At 42.9% G+C, this 15,989-nt stretch overlaps 1 protein-coding gene across 5 annotated transcripts in view; it reads left to right on the forward strand.

Annotated features, from left to right (window-relative positions):
* Positions 1-15,989, forward strand: part of LOC144782015 (adenosine deaminase domain-containing protein 2-like) — a 582,918-nt gene that overhangs the window by 518,665 nt on the left and 48,264 nt on the right. The window contains exon 10 of one of the 5 annotated variants that reach the window (XR_013601099.1): positions 12,379-12,480. The exons of the other annotated variants lie outside the window; for them this stretch is intronic. The gene's annotated coding sequence lies outside the window, so the exon portion shown is untranslated. The remainder of the gene's footprint in view (positions 1-12,378; positions 12,481-15,989) is intronic. 5 annotated transcript variants of the gene reach the window in all.

The raw sequence follows: 15,989 nt of genomic DNA on the forward strand, positions 1-15,989 counted from the left end.
TTCTTCAACCTAGTTAGCAAACAATTTGAATGACAATCGGGGCATTTTTAAAAAAAATATGCTGTGCTTCAGATTTTAATCTGGTCCAGGTTTGCATTGTATTTTAGCATTTATATTGCGCCTACATGGAGCGCGAAAGTGCTTACCCACATGAGTAGCATACTACACAGTGTAGCATGTGCGGTTTTATACGTATTGTCTCTGTACTGCACCTACATGGGAAGTGTTTGTGTTGTGCATGAGGGACTAGAGAAGCGCTAGTTTCTTGCCTTAGCCTCTGCACTTAGTGCTATGATGTGGTGTGGGAGAGGCACACAATTTTTTATTTTTTTATTTTATTAATCCACAAAATTGTTGTACATACAAAGAGCAATTATTGTATCATCAATCCCATTTTAACAGTTGAATTATCTATCTCTATTGATAAATCTAAGTCGACAATAATGAACACAGTTGTTCCCTGCTTCCCTTTTAGAGTCAACCAGATTTTCTCCCCTTTCTTAGGGCAGCCTCTACTTTTATAAATCACTAATTCTGCTTGCCAGCACCAGGCCAGATCGTTTTTCCATTCCTCCAGTGTTGGGGTGGACATCGCCCCCCACTTCCTTGCTATATAGTGTTTAGCAACCACAGCCGCCAACACCAACCACTGCTTCACATGTTGAGGCCAATCTTCATTAGCCTCAGTTATTAGAAGGAACCATTTAGGGTCTTGTGGGACTTCCATACCCACCACCTCCAACATCTCCCTAGCTATCTTAGTCCAAAACTCTTGAATGCTCGGGCACTCCCAGAGTAAGTGATAAAAGGATCCCTCCAACCCATATCCCCTGTGACAGCTCGCACTTTCACACCTCCCCATTCTATACAGCACTGACCTGGGATAGTACACTCTATGCAGCACCTTGAGTTGTATGAGCCGAAATCTGGCCCGAATTATCACCTCCCTTGGGCCCTGGCGCACTTCCACCCATTGATCTTCATCTATAGTGCCGATAGTGCCGGCATCTTGTTCCCATGTCTGCTTAAGTGTGTTCATGGGGTCTGGGGCATTATTTATTATCTTTCTATAGAAGAGGGATATTGTCTTTTCACGTATCTGCTCTGTCAATACCTTATCCTCTAATGGGGCGGCCTCTACTATTGTTTCTCCTACCCTGATGTGTTTCCTCAGTGCATGTCCTAATTGCATGTATGGTAGCCATTCCCCCTGCCCAATCGTGTAATCTCGTTGCAACTCTTTGAATGTGACATACGCTCTTCCTCTCCAAATGTTGCCTAGTGTCTTTATTCCTAGCAATTCCAATTTGGGCAAACCGTCCAAGCTTCCTACCTCCTTCAGAAAATCTCCTGCCCATGGTGTTGTAATTCTGGAGAGTTTCTTCTCCCACCCCAAGTACTTTGTGGCAGCTTGCCACACCCTCACCACCGTCTGTGTATACATTGGAAGGAGCCTATCAACTCGCCCTCCTGTAGAGCAATGTCCAATCCCATGTCCGGTCTATCGACCCTATAAGCTGGTTCCGCCCGATCCTCAAACATCCAACCATTAACATTCGCCAACTACGAGGCCCAGTAATAGCTGCGAATATCCGTCACCGCAAGACCCCTGTCAGAAGACAACAATCTCCCCCCCCGCCAGGGAGTTTGCATAGAGCAATACAAGGAGATGCTCCGCTCCACAATAGTGCCAGGGGGTGCCTCATAGTGTGAGTTCTGCAGCATATATAGTAGGCGTGGGAGCGCCATCATTTTAAACCGGGCCGCACGACCCATGAGTGCGAGTGGTAGCACACGCAGTGTTTATACAATTAATAATTTGTAGTGTGCCGGTATTTGTGATTAGCTTTCCAGGGTCAATTATTTTATTACGATTTCTTTATATTCTCGGTCTAAATTAATATGTTGACTAGAGGAGGAGGTAATCCACTCTGAGTTCTTATGGCATAGGAAAGCAGTGAGAAACTGAGATCTCCCTGGATGTACTGGCTTAGTCATTCCTTGTATAACTGTTCTCAATAGATTCTCAACTATAATGTGTCTCGTGATGGTCAGAATATGTGGCTAGTTGGGACCAGCAGGTGTGGTATGTGTTAAAGTCTTCCAGTGGCCTGCAATGGGTGACCGATCACTATAGGCATCACCTGATTGTCCAAAGGGTAGGCTGGAATGATTGATTATATCCCACTCACACAGGTGATACCATGATTGCATATTTGTTATAGTTCCTCTATAGTAGGAGGGAGGGAACTTACTTCTGGCACAGGTAGATTATGTTGTAAATCAAAAAGAGACTAGCTTAATTGAATAAAGAAAAACCAAATGATTTATTTTATCAAGGACTCTAGTATGTTTTGTCACGGGTGCAGCGAAGGAGGCAGTACAGGTCTACGGCAGGCTCTGACCAAGAATTCTGGTCAACCCATGCCACTTCTCTAACCTTGAAGTAGCACATTTGAAAAACTAGCGTGTTTTCTGAGATGGGAATCCCCCACTCACACATAGAAAAACACTTTAGGGCGTGTATACACATAGTCTGAATTATACACCCACTAGTTTTAACTGCACACACCCTTTTATCTGTCCTGAAGAAAGCCAGCTTATTCATAAGGCACTGGCTGAAACATGTTGACACTCCCTAGGATGTGGGAGGTCGTAACTCGCCTCTAACATCCAACAGCCTTATTTTTAACCGCTGACGGTGACCCAGCCATTAAAGTGTAATTTGCCCTCGGGCACTGGGATCCCCGCCAAGCTGTTTTAAACTCACTCTCATAACAGTCTTCACCGCACACACAGCGACATACCTGCTCCGCTGTAATCAGGCGTCGAAGCACACCCGGGACACGCTAGGTGTCACTGGGTGGGCCCGATGATGAAGCATGCCACCAACTAGGTTGGTGGGTGAGGGCTTCATGAGCACACCTACCAGGTGCCACTAACCCGTGACAAAACATACTAGAGTCCTTGATAAAATAAATCATTTGGTTTTTCTTTATTCAATTAAGCTAGTCTCTTTTTGATTTACAATATATAACCGGGGGACATGGACTAGCTTTCTGGTCCTCTCTCTCCCTCTTGATACACGCACAGGTAGATTATGTGCATCTGTCATAGTGTTGTCAGCAGCTGGCCAACTAGTGTTAACCACGGGCCGTATGGTAGTCGTAGTTTGTAGTTCCAATCTTTTGCCAGGAGACTAGTTGTCTGGGTTACCTTGCAAACCGCTATGAAGTGCTTACCTCTCATCTGAATTGGATATGCTGCAGTACATTTTTAGTTTTGCTTGGCAAGGAGTTCCAGAGCTTTTCTGCTTGGACTGAGAATTCAGCACCTCCTGTGGATTTCTTATTATACGCTCCCCGATGCTAATCGCAAAAGAGCATCCTGTTTTGTGTTATTGTTTGAATTTTAACTGTAAATATAATGATGCTTTTAGTTAGGAAGCTCTGTGAAAGGTGTAGAGCACCATGAACATTAATCGACTAGCTGTACATAACCACTGAAGGGCTTGCAAGACTCAAGTCATGTGGTGTTAGCAGTGTGCAAGAAGAAGCTTTTCCGCACATTCTGGATTTCTTGCATCTTCTGTATTAGAAAGCATATTGCCCCTAGATACAAGCTGTTGGCGTAGTCTAGCTTTGGGATCACAAGAGTGAGAAAAGCTTGTACCTTTTGTTTGTTTCCGAGTAATAATATAATATATCCTGAAGTTTTGATGGTGGAAGGTGTTCCCAGTGACTTGGTTGACATCAAGGATCAGGGCTAGTTCTACGTCCATGGTAACACGAGGCTCCACACTTTTCTTGACTTTGCTGGACGGGCATCCAATTCTTTTTGCCATGTGGTCATATGTTTGTGTTTGTGACACTGTTTGCAGGTCATCATCTGTTTTCACAATGATTAGCTTTAGGCGGTTATTTATCTTTCGTGTGTCTGCCTCTTAGGTGGGTTTTTACAGGAACGTTAGCTGCTTTATTCTCAAGATGCCCCTTTCCTCTAGTGTTTAGTTTTTTCTATGAGCTCTTTGGAGATTCTATCGCAGAAAACTTTAGAGTATGGAGTGTCCCAGTTGAGTCACTCTGGGTTGTAAAATACTTCCAGAATCTGGTGCAGCTTCTTCAGTGTGCATCCTGATCCAGCGCCCCTATAGAAAATGTCTCACCAACGCTACCCAACTCCACAATACTTACCTTTAATCATAAATCACTCACAAGGCCCATAAACCAACGAGACAATTTTTGAGCGGCTGAATCATGTGACCTAATTAATCAGATCCTATTCACAAACTATTTACACATTTATATACAACTGCAGTATAACGTTTCTTACCATGGTATTTGCAATACTTATCATTTAATTAAGTCTCTAAGGCAAATGGATCAACTGATGGTAACAAGACCATGAATAAAAAAGACCAGCTTGTCGTTTCAAAATCTTATTTATTAACTATTTATTCAAGGAAGGTGCATTTTATTAAATTCTCTTTATTAGCATAAAATTAGCAGCATTTAATTGAGGAATAGTAAATTAGACTGGCAATGTCAAGCAAAATCAATTAGCATGATTAAAGTAAAATAAAAAGTTTCCATCACCTAAGCCCTATTTTCCCTGTCTAAAACTCGCTCCACCTAAAGAAAATAATCATTTAAGCCTGTTATCCTTACGTGCTCCAACAAGTCCTTCAGCACGACACGCCCTTCAGGAATCGGAAAGCGAGAAGCGCCCTCCTGCCCAAGGGGGCAATTTTTATACCTTTCTGGCTAGCTAAAGTAACTAAATCTTGCATTCTTTTCTGAAAATCCGAACTTTCGATTGGCTGAGCCCTGTCAGTCCACCATTAGGTCATTCACTCCTGACCAAGTCCGGGGCCTCCTCATAAGCCCTTATTGTTCTTAGATTCTCCATCCTTTTGCTTCCTCAAAAAAGTTACATTCGCCCGAGCACAAAACTTTACTTCCTAATCGTGGCAGCATTGCCGCATCCTGTCCTTGGATTTGTCACCAAGAACACATTCAACTCGACCAAAACTGCTTCTGCATTAAACGTTGATTGTTCAGCAAAAAGCTCTTTCTTCTGCGCATGAGTGAAGGCTTCACTCTGGTCAAGTTTCATATTCTGCAGCTCTGCCAGGCATTTTCTTAGGCCCATTTGGAAACTAATGTTTAAACAAACACAAGACATCAATTAATTGAAGAATTAGAATTTGTTCTTTTACCCACCCCTTTGCTAATTATTAACCCAATAATAAATGTTACCTAGACAAAGCACATTTAGCAGCGACTATATATTTACATTCTTCTCATAGGCCACAGGATTCCTCCTCGAACTTGTGCCACATATAGACGAAAAGACATAACATAAGCACACACAAATAAGCACATGCCATTCATTATAGAGCCGCATTTAATATTGACAAAGACAATAGACAAGGTTAGTTTATTATTTTTACGAACTTGCAATTTGCAACATAAAGCACATATGTTAATCCCTTGTGTCGTGTATGCATTTTAAACTAGGTTGATTAGTACATTTCACTTCATGCTGATTAATACGATTATTATATTATGGAAGTTTAACTTTGCGAGTCAGAACAAAATGTTATTCTGAACCTCGCTCCATCAATCTGCTATGGTATGCAGTATGTGAACATTCTTGGGGAGACACAGCGGACCACAACTCTGGTGCATCTGGTCTGTGATGTCTGCTGAAGATGTGCCACTTAATACTCGCATATATTGCCAAACAACTACTGGGGTAGAATTTTTTCCTCCGAATGGAGACTAGAGGTATAAGAAGTATGTAAAAGATGCATTTGAGACTCTTGTTTTAAAAAAAATTCTACCTCCTCCCTGTCAGTTAGAAATTGAATCAAGAGAGAAAGTGGATGGTTGTAGAAGCACTATGTCCTAGACAATAAGCTGCGATATCTGGCCATGAGGTTCAAGGCTGCAATCTGACTCAAGTGGAGAAATTGCAGACATTTACCACCATTGACATTGAGCAGTTTCTCACAGTTGAGCGTATCCGTGACAAGCATTTTTAGTTTGGTTCACTTTTCAACTGCCATTATGAGCTTGGCATTAATGATCATGTCATTGCTAGAGTTGATAGAGATGATGGAAGGTGAATGAAGTTGAAAGACCGTATTAAAAACTAGGTGATGGATAGAATGCTTGAGTCTGAGCCACTGACAATAGCTCGGGCCTTCTTCCAAGCCTTCGTTTTTCACCTACCATGTCAACTCAATTTAGAACCAGCTCTATGGAAATCAGTCTTGGCTTTCTGGAATGCAGCCCAGAGTGATTGCAAGTTGCTGACATTAATTCAACCATTTCTTCAATCACCTTGTTGTTTTTGCTGAAGTTGAAATAGGGTACGCATTAGCCAGTTAATTGTTTAATTTGCTGTTCTTCCTCTGCAGGAGTGCTTCCTTCTAAACATAAGAGAGCTAACAATAGCCTTATTTTGTTTAAAACTTACTTTAATAACTAATAATATATGTATCTGTGTTTGGGTATTCTGTTGACCTCACAGGAAACTGCTAGTAGATGTGAACTATGCTCCCATGGTGGCTAGAGAAGCTGTCGACCAACTAATATTGTTGTGTATTGTAGTGCAGTACTACTCGAACTCCTCTCCCAGCAACAAAACATTAGGGGCCAATTCACAAATATTTTACTCCTATGCGCTGGGTAGATTTCCAACTTTAAGTGCTTTGCATGGTCACTCCTCTTATACTCCCCAACATTGCTACCCACTAAACTACAACTTCGAAATATCCATCATAATAAGCTGATTTTCAGGATTTGCACTTTACAAAGCAATCAAAGCTTTTTGGCGCCTATGGTGTGCCTAGCTGCCCAACATGAACTTTAAATCAGGCCCAAAGTAAGCTATCTTCCAGTGCTCTGTCTTTATTTGACAATACCGTTAGGCATGAATTGTCATGCTAGGATGGTTCAACTAAATCAAGTACCTGCTGCTGGCACAGGTTTGAATCCTGACGAGGCAAACTCAATCCTTCATTATATGGAGGTTAGAAAATTGAGCGTTAATGTAAATAATACCTGTTAATTCCAGTGATTAGAAGCAGCAAAATCTGCAGCATCAATCGGTATATAAAAGTAATTAATTTTATTATTGCTTCTTTTAGTCATTGCATACATGTTCTATCCCATGCTTTATTTTCTCCATTGATCTTATGCCACTAGTGAGAGAGACCTGACTTCATTTACGTATATGCTAAGTATATTGATAGCAACATTGTCAGGCTTCATGCTCTAATGCTTTGCAGAAAAGTGTTTCTTTTCAGAATGGCTAATGTCAAGATTTTCTAAAACTTCTAAGAGATTGCTTGTCAACATATATTTTCTAGTTAAAAGTGTCTGGGCCATGTTTTTTTTAGGAAAGTTTAATTATCTTTGAAGTTGTAATCTATGAACGGGGATAGGAGTGTAAAAAAGATGGTATCGCATAAAACATAGTCTACAAATGATACGTATCAAGATAATCATATAATAGCCTGTGAGATTGCCAAATTAATAAGCATTTTAGAAGAGGGGAGGAGGTAAACAATAGGGATTTGCCTGTATCTGAGAAAACCTTTACCACGCAGTCATTACCACGCAATACCTTTACCATGAATATCTTTACAACCAAAATGTACGTATTTTGCATGTAAGTGAAACTGATATTGATTGATTGATATAAATATATATATATATATATATATATATATATCCAACACTGACAGGATCCCATTAAGGTGAGGCCACACGAAGGAAATATTGCTCACTTTTCTTTAATGAAGGTTTGCCAGCAAGCCCCTTCTGGAGGCACCAACATCCATAAAATCACTGCCAGACGCGTTTCAGGAATCACCTTTCTTCAGTGGCAAAGTCTTTAAACAGCGCTGCTGCTCATGCACTCTTAATTAAATCACCTGCCTTGGTGGGCGTGGCTGCAAAGCCTCTTGGTAAATGTAGTGCGCAGATATTCAATCCAAGTGGATGCGCTGTTCAAATCAAATTAAAACTCAATAAAGGATGAAAAGTCTTTCAGGGGACCAGCCCTGCTTTGTAACCATCATTAGGAGCAGAAGCTTGCACCAGCCTGCCTCGGTTTCAGCTTCACTTCATTCCGTTTTTCGCTGCATCATTGTCGGTGCAGACACGGACCTGCCTGCAGTGGGCTTCACCTCACGACCGGGACACGGCCGTTTAACATCCAACACTGACAGGATCCCATTAAGGTGAGGCCACACGAAGGAAATATTGCTCACTTTTCTTTAATGAAGGTTTGCCAGCAAGCCCCTTCTGGAGGCACCAACATCCATAAAATCACTGCCAGACGCGTTTCAGGAATCACCTTTCTTCAGTGGCAAAGTCTTTAAACAGCGCTGCTGCTCATGCACTCTTAATTAAATCACCTGCCTTGGTGGGCGTGGCTGCAAAGCCTCTTGGTAAATGTAGTGCGCAGATATTCAATCCAAGTGGATGCGCTGTTCAAATCAAATTAAAACTCAATAAAGGATGAAAAGTCTTTCAGGGGACCAGCCCTGCTTTGTAACCATCATTAGGAGCAGAAGCTTGCACCAGCCTGCCTCGGTTTCAGCTTCACTTCATTCCGTTTTTCGCTGCATCATTGTCGGTGCAGACACGGACCTGCCTGCAGTGGGCTATATATATATATATATACACTAATATAATAAAGAGAGAGCCCAAACCTTTGAGGCGGGTAATCTCAGGAACCACAGCACCAATAACACCCCCCAATACCGCGTTGGAAAGGGCAGTTGCAGCAGAAGGACATAGGCTATGCAGACGCCCACCATATACATTTAACAGGTAAAAACTGTGCCAGCAAAGTAGTCCCTTGTGGGCGTGTCTGCGTTGTGCTGTGGGCGTGACAAACGCTGGGGGCGTGTGGTACGTTCCGCCCTTCATGCCATGTCTCATATCGTGTGCTAATCCCACCCTGCTCCCTTTAAATACCCCTGCACCCCATAATCATAACCCACCCTTACTCCTTAAAATACCTCAACACCCTTAAACACTAACCCATCTTAACCCTATAAATATACCCTGTACCCCAAAACCCAAACCTATCCCTAAACCCTAAAAATACCCCTGTACCCCAAAACCCAAACCTAGCCCTGAACCCTATAAATACACCTCTACCTCAAAACCCAAACCTACCCCTGAACCCTAAAAATACCCCTTTACCCCAAAACCCAAACCTAGTCCTGAACCCTAAAAATACCACTGTACCCCAAAACCACCCCTGAACCCTAAAATACCCCTGTACCCCAAAACCTAGTCCTGAGCCCTAAAAAAAACCCTGTACCCCAAAACCCAAACCTAGCCCTGAACCCTTAAAATACCCCAGTACCCCAAAACCCAAACCTACCCCATAACCCTAAAAATACCCCTATACCCCAAAACCCAAACCTAGCCCGGAACCCTAAAAATACCCCTGTACCCCAAAACCCATACCTATCCCTAAACCCTAAAACTACCCCATAACCCAAAACTATATCTGAACCCTTAAAATACCCAAACACCCCAAAACATATACCTCAGTACCCCAAAACATATACCCCTATACCCATACTTACCTTATCCAAACATTTTAAAAAAACACGCTTTTACCATTCATGCATTTACAATGAATTTCGTTGTAAATGTATGCGTGGTAAAAGCATATAAAATGTAATGCCATGCGTTATAATGGCATTGCGGAGTCATGGTACTTTCGTAATGAAAGTATGCGGAGTGATAGTATGCGGAAAGAAAACTTGCGGAATAATGGGTGTTTACTCTCCCCCGGTAAGTACATTGGTGGCACGGCGGCCCACATCTCCAGCAACATACTCATATTTTTTCACCCCCCATTTGAAAAATGCACAGGTCTCTCTCATTGATGGCCAGCACCGACATACACTTTTAGACACACCTCCCGCCACAAGTTCTAGAATTGAGAACTTTAGAGCTGGGGAGCTACGTTTGAGTCTCGGCATCAGCTCAACATCCTATGATGCCAGGCAAATCGCTTTGTCTCCCCATGCCTACCACAAATGAATGTGTTCTTCTGTAATGTAAATTGTGCTCATGCTCATGCCATGTTGTCGAGTTTGCGCTATATAATATTGCAAGGAAAAATAAAGTAGGGAAACTCGAGTTCACACACTACTGAACGCGCACTCTTAAGTGCATCAGCAGTGCACTGTGAATCTGAGCGTTTCACAGGCCTGTCACAGATTAGAAATGCTATCAAAACGAAATCCTACAAAACCATATACTACTGGCCGGCAGCAATTCATACCCGGACAACGTCGGGACGGGCTGCTAGTATGTGTGTGTATATGTATATATATATCTATACCACCAAACAGGAAACCCAATTGAGGAAATTCGCCACACGAAGATAATTTGAGCTCACTTTATTCGGTAGGCAACCTGCCAGCAGGAGCATTCAAGGAGCAGCAAAATTTAAATGGATCCAAGCCAGACGCGTTTCAGGAGTCACCCTTTCATCAGTGGCTTTGCACGAACTGCAGGCACTGCGAGGGATGCACATTTATTTCCAACACCTGTTCATGTAGGAAGGGCCCTCTGGGTGATGTAGTCCACTTCTTAATCATCAAGCATATCACCAAGGCTGGACCTGCCTTGCTTTGTGGCTGCATACCGTGGCTATAAACAGCTGGTTTCCCCCTGTAAAGTCCCCAGCCTTCTTCGTTCTATCACGTTGAACCCTTTGTAGAGCCATCGCAGACTCTCAAACCGCGGTGGGCGGTTCCTCGCGACTGGGAAAGGCCGCTGTATAAACCACCAAACAGGAAACCCAATTGAGGAAATTCGCCACACGAAGATAATTTGAGCTCACTTTATTCGGTAGGCAACCTGCCAGCAGGAGCATTCAAGGAGCAGCAAAATCGAAATCGATCCAAGCCAGACGTGTTTCAGGAGTCACCCTTTCATCAGTGGCTTTGCACGAACTGCAGGCGCTGCGAGGGAGGCACATTTATTTCCAACACCTGTTCATGTAGGAGGGGCCATCTGCACAGCCCTCTGGGTGATGTAGTCCACCCCTTAATCATCTCAAGTGGGTGCTTTCGCCGTAGTTCAAAATGTCAAAACTAATTCAAGCATATCACCAAGGCTGGACCTGCCTTGCTTTGTGGCTGCATACCGTGGCTATTCGGTGTTCGAACAACGGAAGGAAGTGCAAGCCGGCGCTTTACAGGGAGCAGCCTGTTTGAAGCTCGTGACTGCATCTAAAAAGCACAGCAGGGGCTCGCCATGACTGTATGCCAGCCACCATGGGTTTTAATTTTTGTAATTTGATGGAGATGACAACGCGCCCACTGGGGAAGACGTCCTGGCACTACGTATCCCAGAAGGCTACAACGTGGCCACACCTACCAGAGCAGGGACAGGTTAAATAATGAGTGCGCAAGGAAGTGTGTTCTCATTTCCACCATGAATTTACGCCGCTGAGGAAGAGATTCAATTCTCAAAACGCGCCTGGCGTTTGATTTGGGCCATGTCTGCATGGCGGGGGCCTGCCAGCAAGCTGCCGTTTTTGAATAAAGAGCAGTAATTTAAAAGCCTCCTGTGGTCTCCGTTCTAATTTGGTTCCTGTTCAGTGGATACAAAAACGGCTTGCCTGGTCGTGAACAAGAGACCCCCAGCTGGAGCGGGTCCGTTTGGACACCATCGGTGTTCGTACAACGGAAGGAAGTACAAGCCAGAGCTTTACAGGGAGCAGCCTGTTTAAAGCTCGTGACTGCATCTAAAAAGCACAGCAGGGGCTCGCCATGACTGCATGCCAGCCCACATGGGTTTTAATTTTTGTAATTTGATGGAGATGACAACGCGCCCACTGGGGAAGACGTCTTGGCACTACGTATCCCAGAAGGCTACAGCGTGGCCACGCCTACCAGAGCAGGGATAGGTTAAATAATGAGTGCGCAAGGAAGTGTGTTCTCATTTCCACCATGAATTTACTCCGCTGAGGAAGAGATTCAATTCTCGAAACACGTCTGGCGTTTGATTTGGGACATGCCTGCATGGCGGGGGCCTGATATATACACACACTAGTTTGCCAGTCACTTTAGCTGCTGTCTTTAAAGTTTTGGGGTGATCCGTCAAGCGGGGGCCAAAAAAATGGGGGGTCCCAATATCCATTCCCCCCATGCAATTACCTTTGGAGTTTTTCAACACAACTACATCCCGAACCGTTAAACAAAATTGCATCAGATTTTGGTAGAAAGCTAGTCTTGGTCCAGAAAGAGGGCTTTTTTGTAATTTGGTCTAAATCTGTTCAGTAGTTTTGGAGCTATTAATGTGAAAAAAATGTATGTATTTCTAGAGACGCGGATACACACCGACAGCAGTGCTGTGATTGGCTGGCAGCAACCTGAGAGGAAAGTTACTGCCACCATTTTGTTCATCTGGACTCAAATCCCAGCTGGTAAAGTAAATGTAAAATTTAAGTGAAAGAAGGGGTTAGGTAGAGGTACCCTGACCGCATGGGACTGATGGAAGGGGTCTGTGAAGGGACCCTTTGTAGGCACAAAATTGTCCAAAAATATTTTGTTCAAGGCATGTGAGCTGTAGATCTCATGCTTTGCAAAAGATCGCCATCTAGTGTTGGGTCCGGATGTTTGCACTTTGTTTTTCTGGAATACGTTTTTACGAGGTAGGGGACTCCTCCCTTAGGTGACAGAGCGCAAGGTCATCGACTCCATCTTCAGTTATACATTTTTTTAGTGCACAAGGATCATCACGGATGATCCTTGTGGATTTGGGTATATCTGTGGATCCAGACCCACAAAACTGCTCTCACACCTACACAGCCACACGCAGCCAATCACACATGCACTCACACAACCACTCAACCAGCCAGGTTACAGGGATGTTATAGTTAAGAAATAGGATTTTTTTCCAGCAGTTATGGTTAACTCAAGTAACTAGAACTCGTGCCCTAAGGTGACTTTTACCCGCACCCTCACCATGCATTTCTAATTGCTCCACATATTACATTACTCATGACATCTTCTATGACATCATTGATAATATCACTGCAACATTTGCAGTGAAATTATTGATGAGAAAACTGTGCATGGCAGGATGAGCTTTATAGTTGCCCTAGGGCACAAGTTATAGTTAGTTGCCTTAGGGAAAAAGTTATAGTTACGTGAAATAACTATAACTGGTTCAGATTTTGCACACAAAACCATAGAAATTCAGCAAACTGTAATTAAGACTCCCAGTTTTCTGGTTTTACTGACTTTTACTGATAAATACAGACAGATAACTGGGTTTCCTGCCTGGATTTAATTTTTATAATTGAAAAATACAGAAAATTGGACTTCTTTTCAATGACTTTTCATACTGTCTTTAATCCTTTCCAGGCTGACAGCTGAGCAGATAGATGGTGTGAGGAGTTAAAAAAAAAATACAGAGTGAGACTTACTTAAATAACCAGACATGACAACATCCATTTGTAGTATAATGCAAATATTTACCTGTGGGTGTGTTATGTTGTTTTTAGTTGTTTAATTTGCTAATACATAACTGGCGTCAAAAGTATGAGTGCATGTTTATTAGTTAAATAAATGTAGAAATATACCATTTTACAACTTCATTTATTCACATAAAACAAAATAAATAGGGATAAATACTGGTAAGGTGGCAAAACAAATAGGGATAAATACAGAAGAAAATGTAAAAAAAAACAAAGCCGGGGGCCTAAACTATAACATCCAAGTACCCTTTATTTTTATTCATTGAATATAAATATATAGATCAGGAATTAGGGTAAGAGCTTTTTAAGGTTTTAGGGATGGGTAATTGTATAAGGTGGTTTTGGTGATTTTAGGGTTTAGGAGTGGGTAAGGATATTGGGAGGTAAGGGTATTTATAGGGTTTAGGGATGGGTAACCGTATTAAGTGATAAGAGTGTTTATAGGGTTTAGGGGTGAAAGTATGCAGTGGTAAGTATTTTTAGGGTGTAGGGTAGGGGTATTGGTTGGTAAGGGTACTTGCAGGGTTTAAGAGTTGGTAAGGCTATTGGGTGGCAAAGGTGTTTTTAGGGTTATGGAGTGGGTAGGGTGTATAGGTATTTGTAGGGTTTGGGGGTACGTAAGTGTATTGGGTGGTAAGGGTATTTTTAGGGTAGGTAAGGTATTGGGTGGTAACGGTGTTTTAGGGTTTATGGGTGGAGAAAGGGTATTTTTAGGATTATGGGGTGGTATTGGGTGATGGGTATAATTAAGGTTTCGGGGTTGATAAAGTGTGTGTGTGTATATATATATATCTATCTATATATATATATATATCGAAACACCATCCAGTGTTGCCGAAGGAAGGAGCCACAAACGGGGACTGATGCAAGGTTCTTTATTTGTAAGCAGATACAGCGTGATGCATTTCGGCGTGAGCCTTCCTCAGACGCCTCTGCCCGACTGAAAGTTCGTGCATCAAGGTGATGTGAGTCTCTGCAGCACTCTTGATTGCTGAGTGCACGCCCCCCCCAAAACAATGTGGTCGTTGGTTGCAGCATAGAACTACTGGCACTGCAACTCCCAGCATGCTCCAGAACTGGGTTAGTGTAACGTGGGGAAACCGAGGAGAAATCCTTGTGTTTAGTGGCGTATGCAGGGCTGGGCAAACTGGATTCAGTCAATTAAAACATAAGAGCCTCTCAAGTCCCCGCAAAACGCTTCAACCTGCAGCGCACGGGTCCGCCAGGTCCTGGGCTAGTAACAGTGTACCAACACCATCCGTGAAGTCACAGACTGCCGTGAAGCAGCGTCCCATGCTTTCCCGTTTTGCTGTCGGTGAGCTGCCTGATGCCAACACCTTGACTAAGAAAAAACTGCTTGCGCAGACACCAGAAGACAGGCAGCCGACTTTGGAAACGTGAGCTCCTTATCGCATCTCTGGTTGACACGAAAAGCAAATCGAAACACCCGCCAGTGTTGCAGAAGGAAGGATATATATATATATATATATATATATATATATATATATATATATATATATATATATATATATATATATATATATATACACACACAATTAAAAGCAAAGATATTTGTTTAATGCGGTTGGTGAGATCATGGCATGTATATGCGCATGTGTGCGTGTGTGTATCGTCCATGCCGTGATATATACAGCAAATTGAACTGATTTATGCTAAATCACAAAAAGCATGTAATCTGGACCAAGATCTAGCTTTCTGCCAAATTTGGGGTAATTACTTTGGGCAGTTTTTGCAGGATCGCTGTTCAAATTTCCTATGGCAAATGAATGGGAAAAACTTTTTTTGGGACCCCCCCATTTCCTCATTTTGCTTGGCCCTGCTTGATGGATCAAAGCAAAACCAAAGGGGATGATGGACGGAGTGTTGAACAATGCAAGCACTCACCCCCAGTCAACTGATCTGGGTTTATTCCATCATCATTCTTTAGCTCACTCTGCCACCCCAGTTCAGACATGGCCATATGCAAATCAGTCTGAACCTGTGCCTCATGGGAATAGTCCAGCCCGAACTGCCAAGCCATGTCTTCCCTGGACTGGAAACAAGCATCATGGGACCGGTTTCTGGCTAATCAGCCGTCATCAGCTAAGCTAGCTTGAATCCAGTGGCAAAGTGAGCAAGGGACTCATGTCTGAGCATACCCTGCCAACTTGGGCTAACAAAGCAAAACCAAAGGGTATGATGGACGGAGTGTTGAACAATGCAAGCACTCACCCCCAGTCAACTGATCTGGGTATAATTACAACCTAAAGATCCATTCAGTGTTACTGCGTGCTGTAGCAGTTACAGATACTAGAGTCTCTGCTCATTCAGTGGAAAGCAAACTCAGGTCAAGAACAGGTCATTTATTTATGCTCAAAAGTAAGTGAATGACCCCACGTAAAACTCTTCTTTCCGCCTAATAAAACTGCTGCACCCTAATCTTATCACGCATG

This window comes from Lissotriton helveticus, chromosome 9 (genome assembly GCF_964261635.1).
Source record: "Lissotriton helveticus chromosome 9, aLisHel1.1, whole genome shotgun sequence".
In the NCBI taxonomy this organism is placed as follows: Eukaryota; Metazoa; Chordata; class Amphibia; order Caudata; family Salamandridae; genus Lissotriton; species Lissotriton helveticus.